Source organism: Mandrillus leucophaeus, unplaced genomic scaffold (assembly GCF_000951045.1).
Source record: "Mandrillus leucophaeus isolate KB7577 unplaced genomic scaffold, Mleu.le_1.0 Scaffold6, whole genome shotgun sequence".
In the NCBI taxonomy this organism is placed as follows: Eukaryota; Metazoa; Chordata; class Mammalia; order Primates; family Cercopithecidae; genus Mandrillus; species Mandrillus leucophaeus.
The window spans coordinates 8,984,473-9,008,246 of record NW_012106474.1 but is presented as its reverse complement, the minus strand read 5'-3'; the positions used below and the strand labels follow the sequence as shown (position 1 = coordinate 9,008,246).

General features: G+C 40.9%; 1 protein-coding gene across 2 annotated transcripts in view; it reads left to right on the top strand.

Annotated features, from left to right (window-relative positions):
• PACRG (PARK2 co-regulated) overlaps positions 1–23,774 on the top strand; it is a 605,305-nt gene that overhangs the window by 399,316 nt on the left and 182,215 nt on the right. The window lies entirely within an intron of this gene.

Below are 23,774 nucleotides of genomic sequence, written 5' to 3'. Positions count from 1 at the left end.
GATGCCATTTTCAGCACCGGAGAATACAGGAGTTGCAGGTGCACATGGAGTCCTGGACGTGGTGAGTCGGAGGTGCTGCAGGGATCCCCAGGCGAGCACTCACAGAAGCAAGTGGGAAGGGCAGGCTCTCCATGCCTGCCCCGTGGCCGGCGTCATTTCTCCACTCCCTGTCACCCTTGGAGGAAGAGTTTAATCCAAAAGCTGGGTAGGCATGCCCAGGTGGAGCCAGGAAAGTGGAAAATCAGAACTCGGATAAAAGGAGGATGAATTCAGGGAACTCTCATCCCACTCTGACTAGCGTTACCCTTCAGGGTCCCTGAAAACGGTCTAGGAAAGAGCATCACAGTGGAACTCCCAGTCACACTTGTGAACGTGGAACCCTTCTTGGTGCCAGCAACAGGTACAGAATTACTGAGTGGCACCTGTGCTGTGGCTTCATCTCGCTGCTCAAGGGCATGGGCCACCTAGAGACTGAGGCCGCCTGGCTCCAGCCGCTGGGGAGGTTTCCTACCCCAGCACTAAGGGGTCTGGTGGTGAGGGCTCCCAGGAAATCAGAAAGGTCATGAAAGGAGTAGAGGTTTTGAGATTGCAAAAGAAAATTTCTGGCCAGGCCCAGTAGCTCATGCCTGTAATCCCAGCACTTTGGGAGGCCGGGGTGGGCAGATCACTTGAGGTCAGGAGTTCAAGACCAGCCTGGCCAACATGGTAAAACCCCATCTCTACTAAAAATACAAAATTAGCTGTGCATGGTGGCAGGAACTTGTAATCGCAGCTACTCGGGAGGCTGAGGCAGGAGAATTGCTTGAACCTGGGAGGCGGAGGTTGCAGTGAGACAAATTGCAACACTGCACTCCAGCATGGGCAAGATCACGGGTGTAACCATGTGTTGATGTTCATGCTTATTGTCTTACTCACCTAATATACAGGCAGAGAATTGACAACATGGTTGACCTTAAAATTAGGTTGAGGTTTAAGAGAACTAAGCCTGTAAGAGTGATGAAGGCTGACTTAAGCATTCCGTCTTAACTGGGACACACAAAGTCTCGAATCTGCTATTGACTCCGTCAGTAATTCATTATGTGGCATTATATATACAGTCTCTGTGCATTAGGGGAAAACAGAGGTGAAAACAGTAATTATTTACTCAGAGCACACTGACTGCCAAGGTATTTATACACTGCACGAGGGACAGGAAAGTAATACTTGCCACCTACCTACCGATTAGGGGTGACGTCTGGAGAGAGGTATTCGATTCTCGGATGAACAGGTGTATGAATAGCAGCGTATCACCTGCTTCTGATCTTATTTTTGCATCAATTCACCTCCGGAGTGATGGTGGCAATGGTGCCACTTGTACTTTGAGTCACTGATTCCGTGTCTCCTCACCCAGGGCCTGTGGAAGGGAATGTTTGAGAGAAGTGAGGACCCATTCTTTAAGGTGTGATAGAACATTACTAATTAAACACAAAAACATATTTTTTAAGCAAGGTTACTACGGCATAGCCAATGTATTTTATCTACAGATCCCCATTTCTGGGTCCGTTAAAGGAAAATTGTTATTGATGTTAGGCTGATCCGACCTTACCTATGTCACTTGCTAACTTAGTAAAGAAGAACTCGTTTTAAATATTCAGAGTGTCATATTTATTTTCCATACATCTTGTCACTTACTATGTATGTTTGTAAACAAATATGTTCCATTTTTTAGGAGACATCTGGTTTCTAACCAGTTTGACTTAATAAGGTAACAGAAGTTCCATATTCAATCTGCCTCGAAGGGTTGCATTCTCTTGGTGATTTAATGCTTCAGATAGTGTTTCGTTCAAGGGCAGATTCTGATTCTCTATTTCTCTCCTCTCACCTCCTCTTTTCCTTCTCGGACATGTGGGGAAGTGACCCTTGCAAAGAGACTCAGAAAAACTCTAAAAACAGAACAGATAAAGCTTTTCAGTGACCCACTCCTGTTCTTTCCTTTACTTGAAAAAGTTCAGAAAGTCCAGGTCTAGGTCACCTTCTAAGAGAGCTCAGCCAGAGTGGATTCTACTTAACCAAAGCCTTCAAGGGGCCCTTTCAGGCATGAGCAAGAAAATACATTCCATGACAGTCCCACTGTGTGCAGATCCCAGGGCCATCTGCCATGCTCTCAGAGATGATCATTGCTGTCATTTAACTGCGAGGGCCGCAGAGAAGACAACTGCAGATTCCAGCTCTACACTCAGACTCCTGGGGCCCAACACAGTCCGCAGCTCTTCACAGCCATGAGATATGCAAGCACGCTGCCTAACTCATCTGTACCACCATGTTCTCGTCTGTGAAAGTTGGATATCAATAGTGCTTACCTCATAGGTTTGTTTCAAGGATTGAGTCAATGTTAGCAAAGCATTCAGGACAGCACCTGGCACCCAGTGAGTGTGATGTAAATAGTACAGAAATTGACTTTTCCTGGCATGATGATCAAGTGATTGGTGCCCAGTGGCTCTAAGCAAACTGTCTTTGGAAGGGAGAGAAGAAGCCCTAGCAGAGATTGCTCAGAGTAGCTCGACATCTTGCAGGAGTTACTCAGCTACACCTATCTTGGGATGACAGAGACTCCAAGTGTTATGTATTTTGCAAACTTCATAAATCTGACCAGATATAGACAGATCGTAACCTGTGCTTTTTGTTTATGCATCTTGTATTGAGACGAGTTGTTGAAGATGGTTAGGACAATTTAATGTTGCATAAAAACCACTTCTCATAACATCTTAATAGTGAGACTAGCAGGGTCAAGGTAAGAAAAGTGCTGAGAAAACAATCCCCCCAAAAAGTTTCTCTCTTAATTTCAACATCATTTTATGTATTTTTGTTGCCGTTGTTTGTTTGTTTTGTAGCTTTAAATGTTAGGATTACATTTTGGGGCTTATTGTTCAAATCAAATATCTGGCACTTTTCATTCTCTATTTCCACATTTGAAAGACCAAATGTTCATCATTTCTGGTGTCAGTTCAGCCTCTGGCCTCCTTTCTAAGACACATTTTGTAGAGTATTAGTTTTCCCATTCATAGCACGAGAAAATAATACATTCCTTTTTTATAATAGAAATGTGATTTGAAGTTGTTTCAGAGTAGGTAGAGATTTAGAGGGAAAGGCTGTGTTTTGTGTGGCTCTAGGATGAATTATGCAAAATAATATAAGAGGGAAAGCTATAGTGGATCACTTGAATACTGACCTAGTATTCAACTATTTTTGAAAAGAAGTTCTGTTCTGCTGTAACTCCCGCTGGCCTTCCAGAAGCATCAGCTGTGTCATACCACAAGTCTTAAAGGATCTCTCTTGTTTCCACTGCACATCTGCCCCCATGAATAAATGGTCATGGTTACATGTTCTTAGTTACTCTGTCCTTAGTGTGTGAAATGCCCACCTTTAGGGGTGCTCTTGGGGTGAGGCATTTTAGCTCCCAAATGATCCTATTGGAGTTTGAGGGCCCTGAGACCAGAAAGCCACACTGCACAGAGGGCAGCCTGGACCCATGGGACATGAGATGGGTTAATCCACGGTCAGCCAAGAGGTTACTGCAGAGATACAGACGTTCACTTATTCAACGTTTGAGCGCCTACTATCTGCAAGGCAGAATTCTGCATCTACTTTCTCCTCATCAGCAAAAGTAGTTCTACTTTTGTTTTTGTTGTTGTTGTTGTTTTTAAACATACTGCGGACTTCTGTATAATACTCCTTTTAGTCAAAGAATTCTGCAACTGAAGAGTTTGATTTAGTCTCCATTGCATCCCTGGATGAGTTCTGGTCATGAAGGAGTTCAAATGATCCTTGTCAGCTGGGGGAGTAAGCTAGACCCAGGCCCTTTTCAAGGGAACAATGCCATACCTCACTAGACCCAGCTATACATTCCTCCAGCCAAATGCCAGGAAGCATCTGACCATGAGACTTTAAGAGCAAAATGTTGCTTAAAGAAAAAAATAGGAGCTGTTCTAAATTCAAGAGCTATTAGGTATAGTCTTCCATTTTCTATGGTCAAAGTCATAACATAAAAACATCACTACAAATTTAAGAAATAGCTACAGTTAATTCAGTAGATATTTTTGTTGTGAATGAATGCCTGAAATGTGGTTTGAGGGTCACATATTTAACCTCATCAAACCTCAATTTATTCATCAAAAAATAGAAGTGATCATTATTTCGTTGTGAAGAACAAATATTATAAAGGACCTTATAAACCATAAAGCATTATACACAGTTTATTCTTCTCTTTCCTTTCCATTCCTTAAGCAGGACTGTCAGTGCAATTGCCTTATATTTTAGTGCTATGGAGTACTCTTACCTTTTTGCTAAATATTACAAATCCTTTTGCTTACAAATTAGTCTGTGTCATTTCTATTTGATGGATTATCTGTCTACTTCGGGGCTTCTGTGATGCACAGTCATGGACTCACTCTCTTTGGCTCATCTTGTAGGTTTGCGATCACTCTTACAATTGGCACTTCCAGCCAATCCAAGACTGCTGCGGCCGCTCTGCTCTGAAGTACACCTAGTATGTGAATTTCACATCACTTCTGAGTCATAAAACGGACCCATCAGGAGTTCATTTTCCTAAGTTTATTTTAAATTTATTGAGCATTCATTTCATCCTTCTTGGTGATTTTTTTTTTTTTTTTTTGAGACAGAGTCTTCCTCTGTCACCCAAGCTGGAGTGCAGTGGCATGATTTCAGCTCATTGCAAGCCCCGCCTCCTGGGTTCATGCCATTCTCCTGCCTCAGCCTCCCTAGTAGCTGGCACTACAGGCACCCGCCACCATCCCTGGCTAATTTTTTATATTTTTAGTAGAGACGGGGTTTCACTGTGTTAGCCAGGATGGTCTCGATCTCCTGACCTCGTGATCTGCCCACCTTGGCCTCCCCAGAGTGCTGGGATTACAGGCGTGAGCCACCGCACCCGGCTGGTGATCTTTTTTTCTCTCTTTTTTATTTTCTTTTGTTGCTAATCTATACATGCAGAGGAGTTTTTGGAAGGAAAAGAGGGCACCTTATTAATGGTCATTTTCTGCTGATGGTGATTTCCATACTATTGGATACCTACTTTGTGCATTTACATTGGTCTCTAGTTCCACTGAGAAGAGTAGAAAAATTTCTAGTATAAGTACATTCGTAATGTTTATATAATACCTTGAGAAAAAATAGACAAATTCACAAGTTCTTCTTTGACTTGATAGATTTCTGAGTTCTCATGTGTTTGTCCATCTTTATTCTGCTTTACCACATTTAAACACACGCACACACTTCCTTTTCTATTTGTTCAGCTTTACTGAGGTGTAATTGTGCTATAGTTGGTTTGTGTGACCCCTCCGAATCTCACGTTGAAATTTGATCCCCAGTGTTAGAGGTGAGCCTACTGGGCGGTGTTTGGGTAGTACAGGCAGATCCCTCATGAATGGCTTGGTGCCCTCCCCATGGTAATGGGTGAGTTCTCACCCTACTGTTCCCACAAGACCTGTTTGTTAAAAACAGCCTGGCACCTCCCCCTTGCTCTCTCGCTTCCTCTCTTGCCACATGATCCCTTCACAATAGCTCCCCTTCGTCTTCCACTGTGAGCAGACGCAGCCCCGGAAGTAGACACTGGATACACGCTTCCTGTATAGCCTGCAGAATCGGAAGCCAAAAAAACTCCTGTTCTTCATAAATTACCCAACCTCAGGTATTATTTTACAGCAACACAAATGGACTAAGACAAATTGGTATATGAAAACCACACATAATTAATGTGTACAATTTGGTGAGTTTGGAGGAATACATACACTCATGTTACCATCACCACAACAAGGTGACAGACATATCCATCATCTCCAAAAGTTTCCTTTTGTGTGTCTGTGTGAGGTAAGAAAACTTAACATAAGACGACTGATAGGGCTCCGATGACTGAAGAAACAGCAGGGTCCTTTGTTTAACGCCAATACTATTAACGACAAGGACTCTCGTGGAGTGGTTTTAAGGAGCGGAGAGTTAACAGGCAAGAAAGAAGAAAACAGTGCCCCAGTATAGAGGGAGCTGGGCTCCTAAGTGAGAAAAACCGCGTGTGCGAAGGAACAACAGTGGGTTATACCTGGAGGCTGGAAGAGGCGGTGTCTGATTTGCATAGGGCCCAGGGGATTGGCTTGACTGCGTGTGTCATTCACTAGCCAACCTGGCCCTCCCACCCTAGTCTTTTAATATGCAAATGCGGGTCGCCATGATGTCCTGCACGCGTATTATCTAGAGGCGGCCATGACAACTGGCACATGTGGTGGCAAGGAGAAGAGGGCGGAAACCACCATGTCCGGTGGACCTGGTTTTTAGCCGCTGGCATTTGCATATCAATGTTGCCAGCCTGGTTTCTCAAGCTGCTTTCTGTTAGAAAGGAAATGGTTTGGGGATAGCTTTTTATTAAAGGAAAGCAGCACCGAGAACTCTCACCCTTTCTAGCTGCCTAAAACTTATTTCTTAATAACTCCTATATTACTACCCTCTTAACAGAATTTTAAGTGCACAGTACCTTAACGTTAACTCTAGGTACCATGTTGTACAAGAGATCTCTGGAACTTACTTATCTCGTGTAACTGTAATTTGATAATCCATTGAACAGCAACTCTGCATATGCCCCCTCTCCATCCACTGGTAACCACCGTTCTATTGTCTACTTCTATACTTTCGACTATTTTTAGATGCTCCATATAAGAGGAATCACTCAGTATTTCTTCTTCTGTGATTATTTCACCTAGCATAATGTCTTCCAGGTCAGTCCATGTTGTCACAAATGGTAGGATTTCCTTCTTTTTGAAGCCAGGATAATATTATAGAATATGCATATGCCACATTTCATTCATCAGTGGATATTTGGGTTGCTTTGCACATCTTGGCCACTGCAAAGAATGCTGCAGGGAACATGAGAGTGCAGATACTTCTTCGAGATCACAGTTTCCATTCTTTTGAGTATATACCCAGCAGTGAGATTGCCCACTTATATGGTATTCTATTTTAATTTTTTGAGGAATCTCCATGCTGTTTTCCATAGTGGCAGCAGTATGTGTTCTCTGGAGAAATGTCTATTCAAGTCCTTTGCATGTTTTAATTGGGTTATTTGGGAGTTTTCACTAGTGAGTTGTAGGAGCTCTTTGTATATTTTAGAAATTAACTCCTGATCAGATATGTGGTTTGCAAATATTTTCTCCCATTGCATAGGTGGCCTTTCCACTCTGTTGTTTCCTTTGCTGTGCAGAAATTGATGCTGGGGGAAAAGGGAGATTTGAAGTACAGGCCAACTTCAGAACAATTTGAGTAGGCCTTTGCGAAGTTTTTTTTTTTTTTTTAATTAGGAAAATACATAGAATGTGACTTTAAAAAAATAATCAATTATCTAAGATCTTGTCTACTGGGTCTTAAGTTGAATTTCTAAATTCAGGAGCCAACCATGTGACCTTGGGCACGTGAACAAAAGTTAATTCTATAAACTAGTTTAAATCCTGTAGGAATATAACATTATTTTATCTTATTTTGTTTTGTTTTATTTTATTTTTCGTAAGAACTTTTTGGAAAAGAGGCTGAGGAGGTTAGGAAAGAGCCTCTGATTTTATGAAGAAATTTCCAGCTTTCCCCAGGGATGGGATCCCACACAAGAACAGTGGAGCAGTGCCATAGAGTCGAAGGAAGGAAGAGGCTGCAGTTTGGCGCCAGTGGGGAAGCCAAGGGCATCTTGCATACTGGCACCTTCGAGAGGCAGTACAGCTGGAGGGTGCACTTTGCACTGCCTCATGAAGGCTCTGTAATTAATATGGCTGTAAATTTTGAAAAACTGTTATTCTGACAGTCAAAAATAATCCCCTATATATAGATATCATGTAAACTTTTAAAACATCTTTCACATCCTTCCAAATGTATAATCTCATGAATTATAGTCTCATGAAAAAAAATAGCAAAGAAATATTTGGAATTATAAGAGAGGAAAAAGTAGAGAAAAGTATTTGCCCTACTCTAAACCAAGCAATGCAATTGTGCAATGGAAGGATAAGTCATAAGAAAACAGTAGAGAGTTCAGAAAAAACTCCAAAAGTATATGTGAGAATCTAGAAATTCAATAAAGGTGATATTTTAAATCAGTAAGGAAAGACTAGATTATTCAATAAATGAAATTGAGTTAATTTTTTCTCCATTTAGAAGAAAATAAAGTCAGGAGGTATGTCTCATAGCACTCCCCAAATACTTTTAAGGATGTTTAAAGATTTAAGTGTAAAAATATTAAATCTATAAAAGTACTAGAAGAAAATATAATTTTGTTAAATAATTTCAGAGTGAGGAAGCCATTTTCAACCACAGAACAGATTTTAGGAAGTATAAGGAAAAGATTGATGGGTCTGACTATATCATATAAACTTAAAACTCACATTCAGTGAAAAAACTCAACATAGAGCTGCACAGCAAATGGCAAATGGAACAGAATAATCTCAACACTTACAACAGTAAAGGCTTAATGCCCCAGACCTATGAAAGACCCCTAAATAGTTATAAGAAAAAGACCCACAACTCAATAGAAACAGCAATTCAGGAAAGAAGAAGCGTAGTCAAAAACAATGAAGAAATGAGCTACCTCATTAATAGTAAATTTAAACTGCTATGAAATATAACCTCCAGTTTTTATGAAATTCCAAGGAAATGGACATTCTTGTTAACAGTTGATGAGAAGGCAAATAAGCATGATGTTTTTAAAAGATAATTAGCTTTTTTTTAATGCTAAGTCTGTATACCATTCAACCCCTAAACTCTACTTCTAGGAAACTATCCCACAAGAAATAGCAACACAGATGTTAAAATAGTAAAAATTTCTGAATAGCCTAAGTGTTTATCTGTGGGAGAATGGACCACCGTGCAGCATTTTAATCAAATGATACCTATGTTCTGCCTTAGGAAAAAGGAGCACAGTTTGTTGTAACATAAAACATGCACATATACATACAAACACTTACACATTGCAGATCAAAATGAGCTGTCTACTTTTATCTGACAGATGATCTGTATGTCTGTATGTGTGTGTAGACATACAAAAACACTTATGTATATCCTAGTAACAGCATAGGAAAAAGATTGGATGAACAGGAACCTAACTGTCATGGTTATCTTTGGGGGTCAGGGGATTGTTGGGATGAGAGATTTTTATTTCAAACGAAGTATGCCAAATGATGCTTTCATTTATAAGATACCAAAATACAATGGCATTCAATTTCATTCAGGAGCATATGCCAAGTATTGTCTCATTAACCCCTGAATCAGGCCTTTCACCTTTTGCTGGAATGGCTGACCTTGAGACCAAACACTAGAACCACCCATGGAACACCTGTTGAATACATTTAATCCCCTAGGTGAGCCTTCCCACTTCTGTTCATTTCACATAACTAATTTGTGTGGCATTTTATTTTTACACAGCATTGAAACCAAGATTGTCTTTGGTATTTATGAGGGCATTTACAAAAGGAACAGAGCAAATGCAGTTGAGACAGGTCACAATAATTCTCTCTGTCTCTCTGACACCCAGTGTTTCAAGCTTCACCTTCCTCTTACACATACTCAATTAAATTAAAATACAGCGTGCAAAGAAAGCAATGCGAAAGAATCTGAAAGGGCACTGCAGAGGTGAAAATAAAATAACCTCATATAAACCTTTCCTATTAAGAGTGAATATATTTAGATTTTTAAAAATAAAAACCCAAAATAATTATGAAAGCAAAATGGCACAGACCAAGATAGACAGGGAAAGAAAACAAAGGTGCTGTAAGTCCACAAGGCCCATGGTGTTCACATTCCTTCTTGTTTTTCTCAGCTCTGCGCTGCTGGCAGGTGTTGACCCGAGGGGGAGCCTGTCCAGGCACCCAGGTAGTGCTGCTGGCCAGGTCAGATGCCACTGGAGGGAGGGTGGACACACAGGTCAAGTGCTCTTGAGCCCCTCCCCACCTCTCACCCAACTCTTCATCGCTAAGTAGTTGGGAACTGAACTGACTACATAGCATCAATTACACATGTACAACTCTGAGGAATTGTCAGACTTTAGCCCTAATAGTGCCTTCAATTTTTTTTATGCGACTATGTAAATAAATGCCAACAGGGTCAATGAAGTGGCAAGTGCCATTTTAACATTTAGCAAAAGCGGCGTCATTTCTAGAGCTCTGCCCGGCTCTGACTCTTTCTCCCAGAGGGTGCAGAAAGAAAAACAGAAACTTTTCTCAAAGGCGTCATATTTCAGACAAGTATTGTTTCAGTGATGACATTTTGTCAAATTGTGAAGTTTAAAGGACAAATTGCCTTGGCCCATTCCTGCTTAAGCCTTTTCGTGCCACTTATGGAAAATAGCCTGTGCTTTTAATGGGTAGTTTGTCAGTTAATATTTCCACGGAGAGAGAACAAGCTGTAGCTTCCTTCTTCTGAGACTCGAATCCCCACGAAGGAGAGACTTCTCTGTTTTGTCCACTGCTTGTCTCTAGGTCCACCTACACAAGTGGCTCCTTCACATTCGCTATTGTTAAGTAAGACTCTTCAGATCGCCTTATAAGTGCATACCCTCAATTGGATTAATTTTTATTAGTTTCGCTTTCCTGGGCTATAGAATTAGGTTAGTCATGACGCTGAAGTTACAAAAGGCTTGACCGCACATAGAAAAGGGTGTATGCTCTCTGTCATATATGAAGAAGTCTTTATCTTTAGCATTGACGGACATGATTTATCATAAAGTCTTGTCATTTGAGTCTCACCATGTCATCAGGACACGATGTGCCACAACTTCCACACACACTTGTGTCTCGGAGTACACAGTTTAGCCTGCCAATTATTTATAAATTAACAGATTCAATGGAAATATTATATCTTTTGTTTGGCAGAAATATATATGTTAATAAGTCTCACTTGTTTTTGTAATCCATCTCACAACATGAACTTTAGAATATATACTACGTATTTTTAAAGGTATTTCTTTGTTCCTTGATTGCGGTTTATTATTTTTCAACAGCTTCAAAATTTTCCATTTCCAGAAGATTTTTACATTTGAAGTGTAATTGTTTTAAAATACCAAAATTGGTGAGATTATCGAAGAAGATGATTCTCTATACTCAGGAAAGCCACTTAAAATTGGATGAAATTGAGGAAGTTGAGCAAAAGCTTAATTCTCACGATATTAATCTAGGCTTTCTTTGGAACAAGAAACAGGGCTGAGAAATTGCCCTCAGTTGTAAATGGAAAATGAGTGTAAGCATCCTCCTAAAGAATCATAATTTAGTTCTAGTCAGAAGTAGCTGAGCAGGAGAAAACTTGATTACTTAAAGGCACTAAGTATATTAGGAAACGAAATACAAATACCTTCAACCAGGGCTGCTGCTGCAGTCTGGCTGTGTAAGGTCTGGTATTCTGATGGAAACTGATAGGCTCCATTATAGATGTCTATCATGTAGAAAATGAATTTAGGATGCCTTTGTCATTTCTCTTGTCTGTAGGCTGAGCTTTTTTAAAAATTGAGCTATATTCATGCAAGTTATATAACTTAATTTACTGCTGAAATGGAACCTAAAGTGGTTAGTGCAGTGATATTCAGCCTCGGAGGCTTTAAAACACTGGCAGATTGTTCACGCAGAATTGTGCCTGATGTGCCTGATGCATGCCATTAGGATGATCATGGACAAGATCTCAGACTGTCATTTAGCCAAAACCGTATACATATTATGCATAGAACAACTCACCCAAAATTGATAGCTAATGGGAAAGTTTCCAACTAAATAAAGATTTGGAATCCATTTACCGCTCAGTAAGCTTATTTTTGGTCCATATCATCAAGTTTCCAGAAATAATTGCTCCTTACGTATATTCTAAAGAATGTATAATAAAAAAGCCCAATGAAAACATTTGATTTGATATATATCTCATCCATCTGGATTTTTTGGTAGAAACCTAGGTGGCATGTGTTAAATGTTAAGTATAAGAAAATTCTCAATATTTTAAAAATAACTCAAAATATTGAGGAAAACACCTAAAACCCACTGATGGTTATGGTAGCTCAGGCTTAACATTTCTTAAAATGTGTCTGTGTACACACTGGGTTAGAATCACTGTTCTCATTTACAAATGGAGCTTCCTGGCCCCCGCCGTTCTCATTCATTCCTTGAAAGAGAATGGGGGGGAAGTGGAGGAAGGGTCTGGAATTTGCACTTAAACAATTTGAGTGCAATTTGCACATACATTCAAATTCGAGAACCACTGCTTTGATATTATAATGTCAATCATTTTGGAGCCCGATTTAGTCCCGTCACAGGACATTGTTATTTTTTATGTGCCCACGTTTCTTGTGACTTCATCCAAGAGATGGCACGTACAGTACCTGAGTACCTGCCACTGGGCAAAAAGATGACCAGGTGAGAGATGAAGGAATGAGACTGCAACCCTCACCATCAGGGCACAAACACCCCAGTCTCACATTCCGTCAAGAGTTGTTCTATCCCTTACATGTCATCCATTCTAGACAGTGCTTACATTTCAATGTTGAGCGTGTTCCTTGTTTTCTTCTGATTAGAGGTGACACAGTGCTCTGTGTCCAGTGGCCGCCCAGGTCTTTGAGATAAGCAAACACTGTCCTCCTGATCAGCAGCCTCCATCTTCCTACTGATCACAGAGCAGCGTGGCAGTGGTTAGGAGCACGGACTCCACCTCTTTCTGACTGTATGTCCTTGGCCAAGGTAGCTAACCTCTCACTGTCCCTCAGTTTCCTCATCTACATAAAGAGAGTAACAGTAGGTTTGGCTGTGAGGATTAAATGGGCTTACATTTACAGAATGCTTAAAACGGTGCTTGGCAAATTATAAGAGCTTGTTTGGAAAAATAACAAGACTAGAAGGGGTGGATCATTCCAGAAAATTAAGGAATCAAAGAGAAAGATGGAGGGATTAATACCAATCTGGCAAAGGAAGTGCCTTCCAAAGAAAAGTATACCTCATGTGTCTCATAGTTCCTGGGGACATAGTGGAACAAAAGAAGTAAAAGGAGAAATGGCAAAGGCAAAATAAGCATTGTCTTAGATAAGGAATGAGGGAGCAATGAAGAAAACAGAGTTGCATAGTCCCTTCTGCAACCACAAAGCCACTTAGTCCTATGTGTGTCTTGACTGTGTATCTCACTGGAATGAAGGTGGTTGCATTGAGCACCTTTGGGGGTGGAGGATGCTGAACAATGTTAGCAAACTGTGTTGGACATCACACCCAGTTTCCCTGCGTCTGTCCAGAGAACCCTCCTTTCTCCTGGTCTTCTAGGCCCAATATCTGGCTATTTCACTTCGTTTTTCCTCCTCCCTTGGCCTTAAGTCAGGAACTAATTTTTTCCCACTTTGCCCTTCCTATGTCATTATTCTTCCCTTTCTTTCCTACTTTCTTTTCTGATACTCTATTTTGAATGCATGTTACCTTTAACCTCAAGTGCCTGAACAGGCTCCTAGTCAGTCTTGAGAAGCATCTCACCACACTACCTCCACCACTTTTCTGTGCAAAACCCTTCAATGAACTTGCACAATAATGCCAAAACGTCCATCAAGCGGTTTTCCAAGATTTGTCCCACTTTGGTCACAGTGTGCCTTTCTAGCATCATCTCCCACTACTGGGCCTCTCCCCTCACACCTAATCCTCCTCCCGCAAGCCCTGCTTTAGCCGGACTCAGCAAGCACGTCCGTGCACTCAGCGCACCTTTGCACTTAGCAGGCCCTTTGCCTGGAGTTCTGTCTAATCTGGCCCAGGAGCAGTTAGGGAAACTTTACTGAGCCAGAAGCACTGCAGGTGGGTGTACGGAGCTGAAAAGTCTCCCCTCAAGATCCATGTCCTTCCCAGAACCTCAGAATGTGACCTTCTTTGGAAATAGAATTGTGTAGATATAATTAGTTAAGATAAGGTCCTACTGGAGTCGAGTGGGTCCTAAATCCAATATAACTGGTGTCCTCATAAGAAGAAGAGGCACGGTCACACACAGAGGGAAGATGACATGAAGACAGTCACACACAGGGAAGAAAGCCCCGTGAAGATGGACACAGAGAGGGAGCCGATGCAACTTCAAGCCAAAAAGTGCTAAAGATTCCTGGCAACTACCAGAATTTGGAGAGACTCATAAAATATATTCTCTCTTAAAGCCGTCAAAAAGGGTGGCTCTGTTGAGCCCTTGATTTTACACTGTGAGACACTTGTTTTAAGTCACCAAGTTTGTGGTACTTTACAACAGCCGTAAGAAACTCACACTGCGGCTGTTGAATGTTAAGAGCCCTCAGCTGTGAATCAGAGCGATCCTGCCTCCCTCACCACGTAAGAATGTTGCCGGGATCAAACGGGCTAAGATGTGACCGTGCTATTAGATGTGCCAAATTCTACACAAGGGTCGTGTAAACTGACTTATTTTCTGAAAACCCTCTCATTCCCTTGCATAACTCCTACCACAATACTTTACCCATAAAATGTGTTCAAATAGGCACGATTTGAATCTTTTCATTTATTCATTTAATATCACATTAATTTTATTTTAGAAGACCAAAAACTTAGTCATAAATAACATGGCTCATCTTCAAACTACTGTGTAGCCATTTGTGTGCAGCTTTGACTGCATGTGGTGTTATTTCAGAAAGATATGATTTGGTTTGTCTAACTGAATGTAAGTAATATATTACATTTCAATACTAGCTTATTATATATTATTTTTTTTTTTTGAAACGGAGTCTCACTCTATAACCCAGGCTGGAGTACAATGGCAACATCTCGGTTCACTGCAACCTCCGCCTCCCCAGTTCAAGCGATTCTCCTGCCTCAGCCTCCCGAGTAGTTGGGACTGCAAGCACATGCCACCACCAACCCCAGCTAATTTTTGTATTTTTAGTAGAGACAGGGTTTTGCCATGTTGGTCAGGCTGGTCTCGAACTCATGACCTCAGGTGATCCACCTGCCTTGGCCTCCCAAAGTGCTGGGATTACACAGGCATGAGCCACAGCGCCTGGCCACTATATATTTTTAATATACTAATGAAGTTAAATGTCTGTGGATCTGAAAATAAGATTTATTTTATTTAAGGTGACAAAATGAATTTGTTTTCACAAGTTTGGCTGGTTTTATTTTTGCCACTTACTAGAAATCTAGTAAATGTATATTTTATTTAACATGGCTTTTTAATACCATTCCTTTGAATTTGCTCATCAGTAAATTTAATCAATCACTTTTTTAAGGAACAGAACAAACTTTCTAATCCTAGTACCATAAAGTGATCTCTTGCAAGGAAATAAAGAAGAATCCAAATCTGAGTGCCAGGAATCCTGATTGATAAGGTGAAGGAGAACAAGTTTCCCTTTTGATTCCCAACTTCTCCTTGAAATATGACACCCAGAATATGATTCTTTCTATATCCATTTTCTCTAAGCATCTTTGAGCGATTTGCGTGTGCCCTGTGATTAATACAGCCTAGTCATAGCCTGGTGAGGCTGGCGGCAGTCCTGCTTAGAGCAGAAACACAGACCATGACAGTTACAAGCACGTGATCCACAGAGCCAGGAAAAGACCCTGAGACACAACCCACTCCTGCACCTCCTCAGTAGGAGCTATACTCAACTTGTGATTTAATTCTGAGCTCTTACAGGCATTTGTTAAATCCATAAGAAAAATACTTTAAAAATTCGTACTTACATTTAATAGCAATTTAGATTCCTACAACTGGGGACAAAAGCTTTATTTCACTTCCAAATGGACTTCAAATAACGTCAATTGGATGTGCACTAGAAAAATATAATTTTAAAAGGTGTTCCCAAGAATTAGTGAAGAAGAAAAGTCATGGGAATTAGGGAGAGTAATTTCTAGGTAATTTTTCTTGGCCGCTTTTGTCCATATGATATTTGCGGTATATGAGTTAGGTTAAGCTAGACGATGCCAAAGTAACAGAATATACTACCAAATTTTTCTGTGGCTTAAGAATCAGTAAGTTTATTTATTTTTCAGGTTAATAGGCCAGTATTGGTCAGGTCCAGATGATTTGGGAGAAGAAAGGTTTGCTCCATGCAGTTGTAGGGACCTAGGCTGATACCAGCTTTATCATATTCAGCATGTGGCCTCATGATCTTAGTCACAAGGTTGATATTTTGGAGGAGGTTTTAATAGGCCAAGTCTGGAAGGAGTGTGTATCAGTTATACTTCTTCCATTGGCTAGAACTCAGTCACATGACCACACCTCACTGCACAGGAATCTGGGAAATGTAGTTCATCAAACACTCAAGAATAAGTGGAGCTGAATTTTAATCAATAACTACAAGTCTCTGCAACAAGGAGAAATGTGTACCTGATGTTTCTTGTGGAAGAGAAGAATAATTCGCTGACTTTTTCTATATAATCCCCAACCAAAAGAAGTCTGATTCATGCTCGTTTGTTCCTAAAACAGAAGTAGATCATTTGTGGGGAATATGTTATTAGAACACCCCTAGAGAGAAGCCCATTATCCAGCTTCATTTTCCAACTTCATTCTCTTGGCAGAAGACATATTTCTCTTTCTGCCTGTCCACTGAGTCTGTGCCACAAGCAAAGAGATGCTGTATGTCTTGCCTATAAAGCAGGGCTGGGCTGCAAAGCTGTCGAGCCCAGTGCAAAATGGAAATGTGGAGCTCTTGATTCAAAAGCAGGAAAGCAATGTTACTAACTAAAATACAAAGCTTTTTTCTTTCTTCCCCAGTCTTTCAATTTGTCATAGTGTTTTTTACTTGCTAGTTAGTTGCATTCTAAGAAAAAGTAAACATTTAAATATTGGCATGAATTTTACCATTCATCTTAATATTGTGCAATTCCAATTATAAACAAACATTTAAGACACAGTCCAACTCATATGTGCAATCACTGAATCTAACTACACAATTTGAATTTTGTAACTTATATATGTGCATATGCACTTTGTTCTTGCTAGAACAGCGGGCATGTTGCACAAAACCAAATCACTTATTTTTATTTCACTTCTTGAGACTCGCACATTCTACCAACATTCTACCTTCAGCTTACTGATGAATAAGGAAGAATGGAAAGGGAAGGAACTATGGGGTCCCCTATGTTTCCCTTCTGTTCCAGGCCATCATTTCCTGCTTCAGGTGCTGGCTCCAACAAGAAAAGCACAGGAGTAAAAAAGGATATGATAGGGTTCATCGGTCACTATGTTTTTTAGAATGCCATTGCCTTCTTTCTGCACACAAAGCAAGTTCTGGTTCAAACGAAAAGTATGGCGTCTCAGGGCTATAAGTGCCCCTGCTTACTCAGCAGGAGACGTCACATATTTACCTTGACCCCTGCACACTGTGGGTTCACCAAAATTCTGACTCCAATGGCATCGAAGAGATTTAAGCCACACATAGAACCCTTCTAAGTGTAGGGCCTCAAGCAACTTCATGTTCTGTGCTATACTGAAGTTCTATACTAAAAGACACGTATTTAGAGGAAGGATACCACAGACCAACACTGACGTCTACAGCAGCAAGAACTGTAGGACATGCTGTCAATTTTGTAATGGCCTTTTAAGGGGAAAAAATACTCTATTAATGTACATCTTAATTGTCAGGTGCATCCTAACTTCAGAAAATGTAAAATAACAGGGGGGAAACTTCAATTCCTAGAATTGCAGCACATAACATTCTTTTCCCTAGTACCCACCTAACTACTACTACTAATGGGCTAATATGTGTTTTTAAATATTTCAAACAACCCGAAAAACATAGAGACTGATCTATGAATCCCTGCATACCCACCAGTCAACTTTATCAAATCTCAACAGTTTTTCCACACTTGCTTCACAAGATTCTTAAGGAGAAAAAAACATTTCGAATAACACCAACACCACCTGTGGACCCCTCCTCTACTTACTTTACCTCTCCTCCCTCCTCCCAGGTGATGAGTTTCCAGCAATCATTCTTTGTCATTCACATGCATACTTTTTTACTCTCAGTACATATATCTGTAACCATAAACATTTTTCACATTGTGAATTTGATATAGAGCAGTATAATAATACTGTACATATCATTCTTCAATATGCTTTCTTATGCATCATTATTACTTTGAGATCTGTATTTCTACATGTGATTCTAGTTAAGTCTTTTTTTTTTTTTTTTTAAACGGAGTCTTGTTCTGTTGCCCAGACTGGAGTGCAGTGGCACGATCTCGGCTCACTGCAAGCTCCACCTCCCAGATTCAAGTGATTCTCCTGCCTCAGCCTCCCAAGTAGCTGGGACTACAGGCGCACCACCATGCCTGGCTAATTTTTGTATTTTCAGTAGAGACGGGGTTTCACCATATTGACCAGGCTGGTCTTGAGCTCCTGACCTTGTGATCCACCTGCCTCGGCCTCCCAAAGTGCTGGGATTACAGGTGTGAGCCACCGCGCACGGCCTTAGTTAAGTCATTTTAATAACTAACTAGTGTAATTGTATAAATATACCGCAATTTATCTGTCTATTTGATTGACATTTTAAATATTTCTCCTTTTTCTTTATTATAAACAATGATTCAGGATATCTTCTTCCACATTTCTCTTAGTATACGTGAGCTGGAGTTTTTAAAGAAAAATACCTAGAAGTGGAAATGCTGGGCTGAAATTTATGTACATCACATCTTTAAGTTTTCTGCATGTGGCCAAATGGCTCTCCAGTCTACAAGCCCAGAGGTAGTGTAGAGATGCATCCCTCCACAAGCTGACTGACGCTTGTAAGGGCCCAACATTTGAATCCTTGCTAAACCCAGGAGTGCAAGATGTATCTTTAAATTTGCATTTTTCCCAATGACTAGTGAAGTTGAGCATCTTTTCTTATATTAGTCGAGTTTCTTTTCTAAAAAATTGCCTATTTCAATGCTTTGTGCATTTTTTTCTAGGTTATGTATCTACTTTTTATCAATTTGTGGTATTTTGTTCATTATGAATGCTACTGTTTGGTTATATGTGTTTCCAGACTTTAGTTTTTATGCCATTTATTGGGTCTCTTACAAAAATAAGATTATAAGTTTTGTGTCATTAGATTCATCAAAATCCTCCCTTTGTGGTTTCAGGTTTTTGTACCTTGATTAAGACAACCCTTCATTCCCTGTGTCATTGTCCCAATGTCAGTTATTGACAGCATCACCCTAACTCCCTGCTCTGCCTCTCTCTGATGCGAAGTTTCCCTTTGTGCGTGTGTTTCTGCTTTTCTTCTTTTACCCACTACAGGTATACAGTTCCTCCATCTCCTTCAAAATCATCTGGCCTGTTCTTAATCCTTTGTGTTTCTATTTGAATTTGAAGATCAGCTTGTCAAGATCCATTTTAAAAATCTTGCTGAAATTATTTTTTGGAATTGCTTAGATTTACAGATTAATTTATGAGAAATTGCCATGTTTAAGAGATTGAATTTTCCCTTCAGAAACAAAGTGCATATCTCCATTAATTTAGAATTTTTTATACTTCATTCATGTTTTTAAATTTTTTCCATAAAGATTTGCACAGCTTTCGCTAGTTTCAGGGTTCATTTTTTAAAACACTTTGCTGTTTACTACAATCCTTAGATCTCCTCTATAACATAATCTCTTAAATTTATTCATAGTTATAACTGAAACTGTTGTACTACACCTTGATTTTTTGCCAATTTAGGGATTACTGAATGAACTAATGCAAAATCCATTTTATGCAAATCTATACATTCCGTTTTGAATAATTTATTCAACGAAATACTTTCTAAAGAGAATCATATGCGATGAATAAAAATATCTTGAATAGATTGGAAATGTTCCTGTTTTGTTTTCATTTTAAATGCATACTAAATGCGTTAACGACATAGAAAGATTTTGGGTTCTATTAGATTCCTCAAATATAAAGACTTTGGATGCATCACTGTTTCAAACGATGAATAGTTTAAACGGAACTCCTATTTACAGCCATGTTTCCAAATGCATTTTTTACTTGAACTATTTTGAGATATAAAAATAAGCACAGAGATTTTGTGATAGCTTTGCAAGTAGCAATATTTTTGAAACATGAAATAGGCGTTTTGTCTGGAGAAGCCTTATCTATCACAGTCCATGTCTGAAATCACAGTCGTTTAATGAGCTCTGTTTTATGGAAGCTGCCGATGCCTCATTCGTAAGTCTCCCCATTCTTTCCAATGTCACACAGACTTTGGAGATGAATTTAAATTTCATCATTATCCATGACCTACAATGTGTGCATTGACCATACTAGATTTTCCCTTTTTGAATATATTCCCAACACTGCACCTCCCTGCCCTGCTTTATTGTTCGCTTGCCAGTCCTCGGCTTCATTTTATTCCTCTGGCGTTTTAAACAAAATAAAGATCCAGGCTCATGCTGAGGCAGTGCCGAACGAACCACCAAAATCCTCAGACCTCCATCCATTCCAAGGGGAGCGCCAGGATTTCCTATGCGACAAGAACAGGGAGAGCTCTCGGATCCTTTCTCCATCCCTCCAGCACTCCCCTGGCTCTCGAGAACACCGTCAATGCTCCCTAAGACCCCGTGCAACATGCAACAAGTCCGGAGCTCAGTCTCCACCCGGCCACACTCCAAGTGACAGCAATAATAGCTGGTGTTTCTAAAGTGCTTGCTGGTGCCAGGGGCTGCATCCGTGTAGACTCATTTAATCCTCACAGCTCTAAGAGAGACACGTTTGACAGATGGAGACGCTGCTCCGGGATACTCCGTGAGGGGATGACAGGAGCTGGCCCCACAGCCCGGCCTGGCTCCGCAGCGCACTGCCTGGGCCCGGCAGCTCGGAGCGGGTTCTGAGTGAGCTCCCTGCAGATATTCTCATGCTCCCTTCTCACCACGCTGCTCACCGTTTTATAGGTGAGGAAGCCAGGGCTCAGCCTTCAGACTCTCCTCTACCTGAGCCTCAGAGCCTGGCTCAGAGGCTCTGAACCCAGAACGACAGCACAGATGAAGGAGTAGGGGAACCTGTCGGAGCCGCCTGGGGCATTAGCAGATCCAAGTTCCAAATATGGAAAACTTAAAAAACGAGTTACAAACCTGTCGTCAATTTGACAGTAATGTTTTTATAATTACACATTGTGAAACTTACCTGAATTATAAAGCAATTTAAATGTTGTTTTGTTTAACACCTCAGCTTGGATCTGGATGTTTTTCTAACTTAAGAACCAGAACAAGGGTCACAAATGGGTTCCTGAAGAGTAAGTTTCAGAATGCTGTGTTCACAACCATGGGGGTGTATCTGCCACTTCTGCCCCCCACTGGACAATCGAAGTTATCAGTGTGATAACCCATCTTCTAGGATGGTATTTAACTCCAGAGAGGCAGTTCCCAACCATTTTGGCACCAGGGACCAGTTTCGTGCAGGACAATTTTTCCAATGAACAGAGGAGATGGTGGTTTCAGGATGAAACTGCTCCACCTCAGATCATTAAGCATTAGATTCTCATAAGGAGCAGGAAACCAAGAGCCCTCACATGCACAGTTCACAATAGGGTTCATGCTCCTATGAGAATCTGATGCTGCTGCTGACCTGAGAGGAGGCAGAGTTCAGGCAGTAATGCGTGCTTGTCTGCTGCTCACCTCCTGCTACGTGGCGGGTCCCTAACAGGCTGCGGACCTGTACCACTCTGTGACCTGGGGGTTGCAGACCCTGCTTGGAGATGTTCTCCTTTATCCTACCTGTTCATTGCAACACTGAATAAAAATTTAACTGAAATGTTCATTATAATTCACATGCATTCAAATACTTGGTTATACTTGGGTAACTGTCAGAGTTTCCTACATTACCTCACTGCTCCAGCTTTGTCTTTTATTCCATTCCATACATCACTTCTAGACTAATCATCCAAAATGAGTGTTAGAACATGAGTTTAGAGTCACATAGACCGGCCATATCCTGACTCCATCCTACACTGCCCATTTTAGTTTCCTGTGGCTGCCGTAACAGATGACCACAAACTTGATGGCTTAAAACAACAGAATGTGTTCTTTCACAGTTCTGAAGGCCAGAAGCTCAACATCAGCTTCAGTGGGTCAAAAGCAAGCTGCGGCAGAAAGAATCCATTCCCGGCCTCCCCCAGCTTCCAGTGCTACCAGCATTGCTTGGCTTGTGGCCACATCACGCCAGTCCCTGCCTCGTCTTCACATTGCCTCCCGCTCTTCTGTGTACTGTGTCCAAATCTCCCTCTGCTTCCCTCTCCTAAGGACACTGTGATTGAATGTAAGGCCCATCTGGGTAAGCCAGGATCCTTAACTTAATCACATTTGCAAAGACCCTTTTCCTAATAAGGTACATTTGTACCTAATAACGTACCTAATAAGGTACATTTACAGTTTCTGGGAGTTAGGACCTGACATCTTTCTGACCATAGGTCAACCTGTGTGATTGCAGAGAAATTATTTAATCTTTCTTTATTCAGTTGTTTTCACTGTCTAATGGGTATCTGTTTCACAGGGTTGCCTGAGGCTCAGAGGAGACGGTTTACATAAAGCACTTACTGCAATGCTTGGCAAAAAAAAAAAAAAAAAAAAAAAAAAAAAAGATACGGTTTCACTATGTTGTAACTATTTGTTTTGTTTCTATAGGCCAAAAGTTCAGCATCTCTCCATTACTTTCTGTCTTAATCCCTTAGTCTATTAGGTTGGTGCAAAAGTTATTGCAACTGCCAAAGTAATTGCCATTAAAAGTAATTGCAAAAACTGCAACTACTTTTGCCCCTAACTAATAGAAATCCCTATGTCCATCATCTAGTTCCAACAATTTTCCCAACCTTGTCTTTTACTATTTTCTTTGTAGACCTTCTAGTCTAACTAGATGTGTTTGCTAAGGAGTCCCTCAACTGAGTGTTCTTGCTTCTCCCCTTTGTGTCTTTATTCTTTGTTGCTCCTGCCTGTGAAAGTTGACTCCTTCCTCTTTGCCTATCCAAATACTGTCCCTTCTGCCAGGACAAGCCCCATTCTCATCCTCTCCTTGAAGCTTTCCCCAGTCAACCCAGCTCAGGCTTGTCTCTCCCTGTGAAGACAATCAGTGCTGCTGTCCACGATGCTGCCTCACTCTTACCATGATGGCTCTGTACACGTAGACCAAGCTGCATATAGACCGCTGCATGCTATGTATGAAGCACGCAGCGATGATGGATAAACTATTGTGACAGAGAACCCCAGGAAGTCAGATCTGGGCTCACAGACTAGATTCACATCTTCAATCCCTAGGCCAGAAACAGAATAGGCAGTGAGGGGGCCTGAAGCCGCAGGCCTCCTGAGATCCCAGTTGAAAAGCAGGCCAGGGTGGGTGAGAGCCTGGCCTCCGTGGGGTACGGAGGATGAGAGTCTCCCTGTGGGGTGGAGTACCAGGCCAGGCTTGCTGCTCAGAGGCGGAGGCTACAGTGGAGTCTTTCACTAGAACTAAATATGGAAATAAAAATTAAAATCTGCTGCCAATGCTGTCTGCTGCTGGACTGGGAGCTCTAGGAGTTGAGTGCAGACAGCCACAAAACTATTAGATGGGAAATAGACAGCAACGATTGAGAAGGAGTGAAAGAAATAGGGAAAAATCATTTTCCTGCTAAAATAAGTCTGCAAATAAAAAATTTCATAACCCATGAAGAAATTCCATGCTAAAAAAGGCAGCCCACAAAATAAAAATTGAGAACATGTGTTCATACTGGATTAAAATAAATTCCTATGACAGCACGAGAGGTCCCGAAATCATGGTAGATATCCAAAGAAATAAATAGGATAAATTCATAAAAGTAAAAATAAATTATT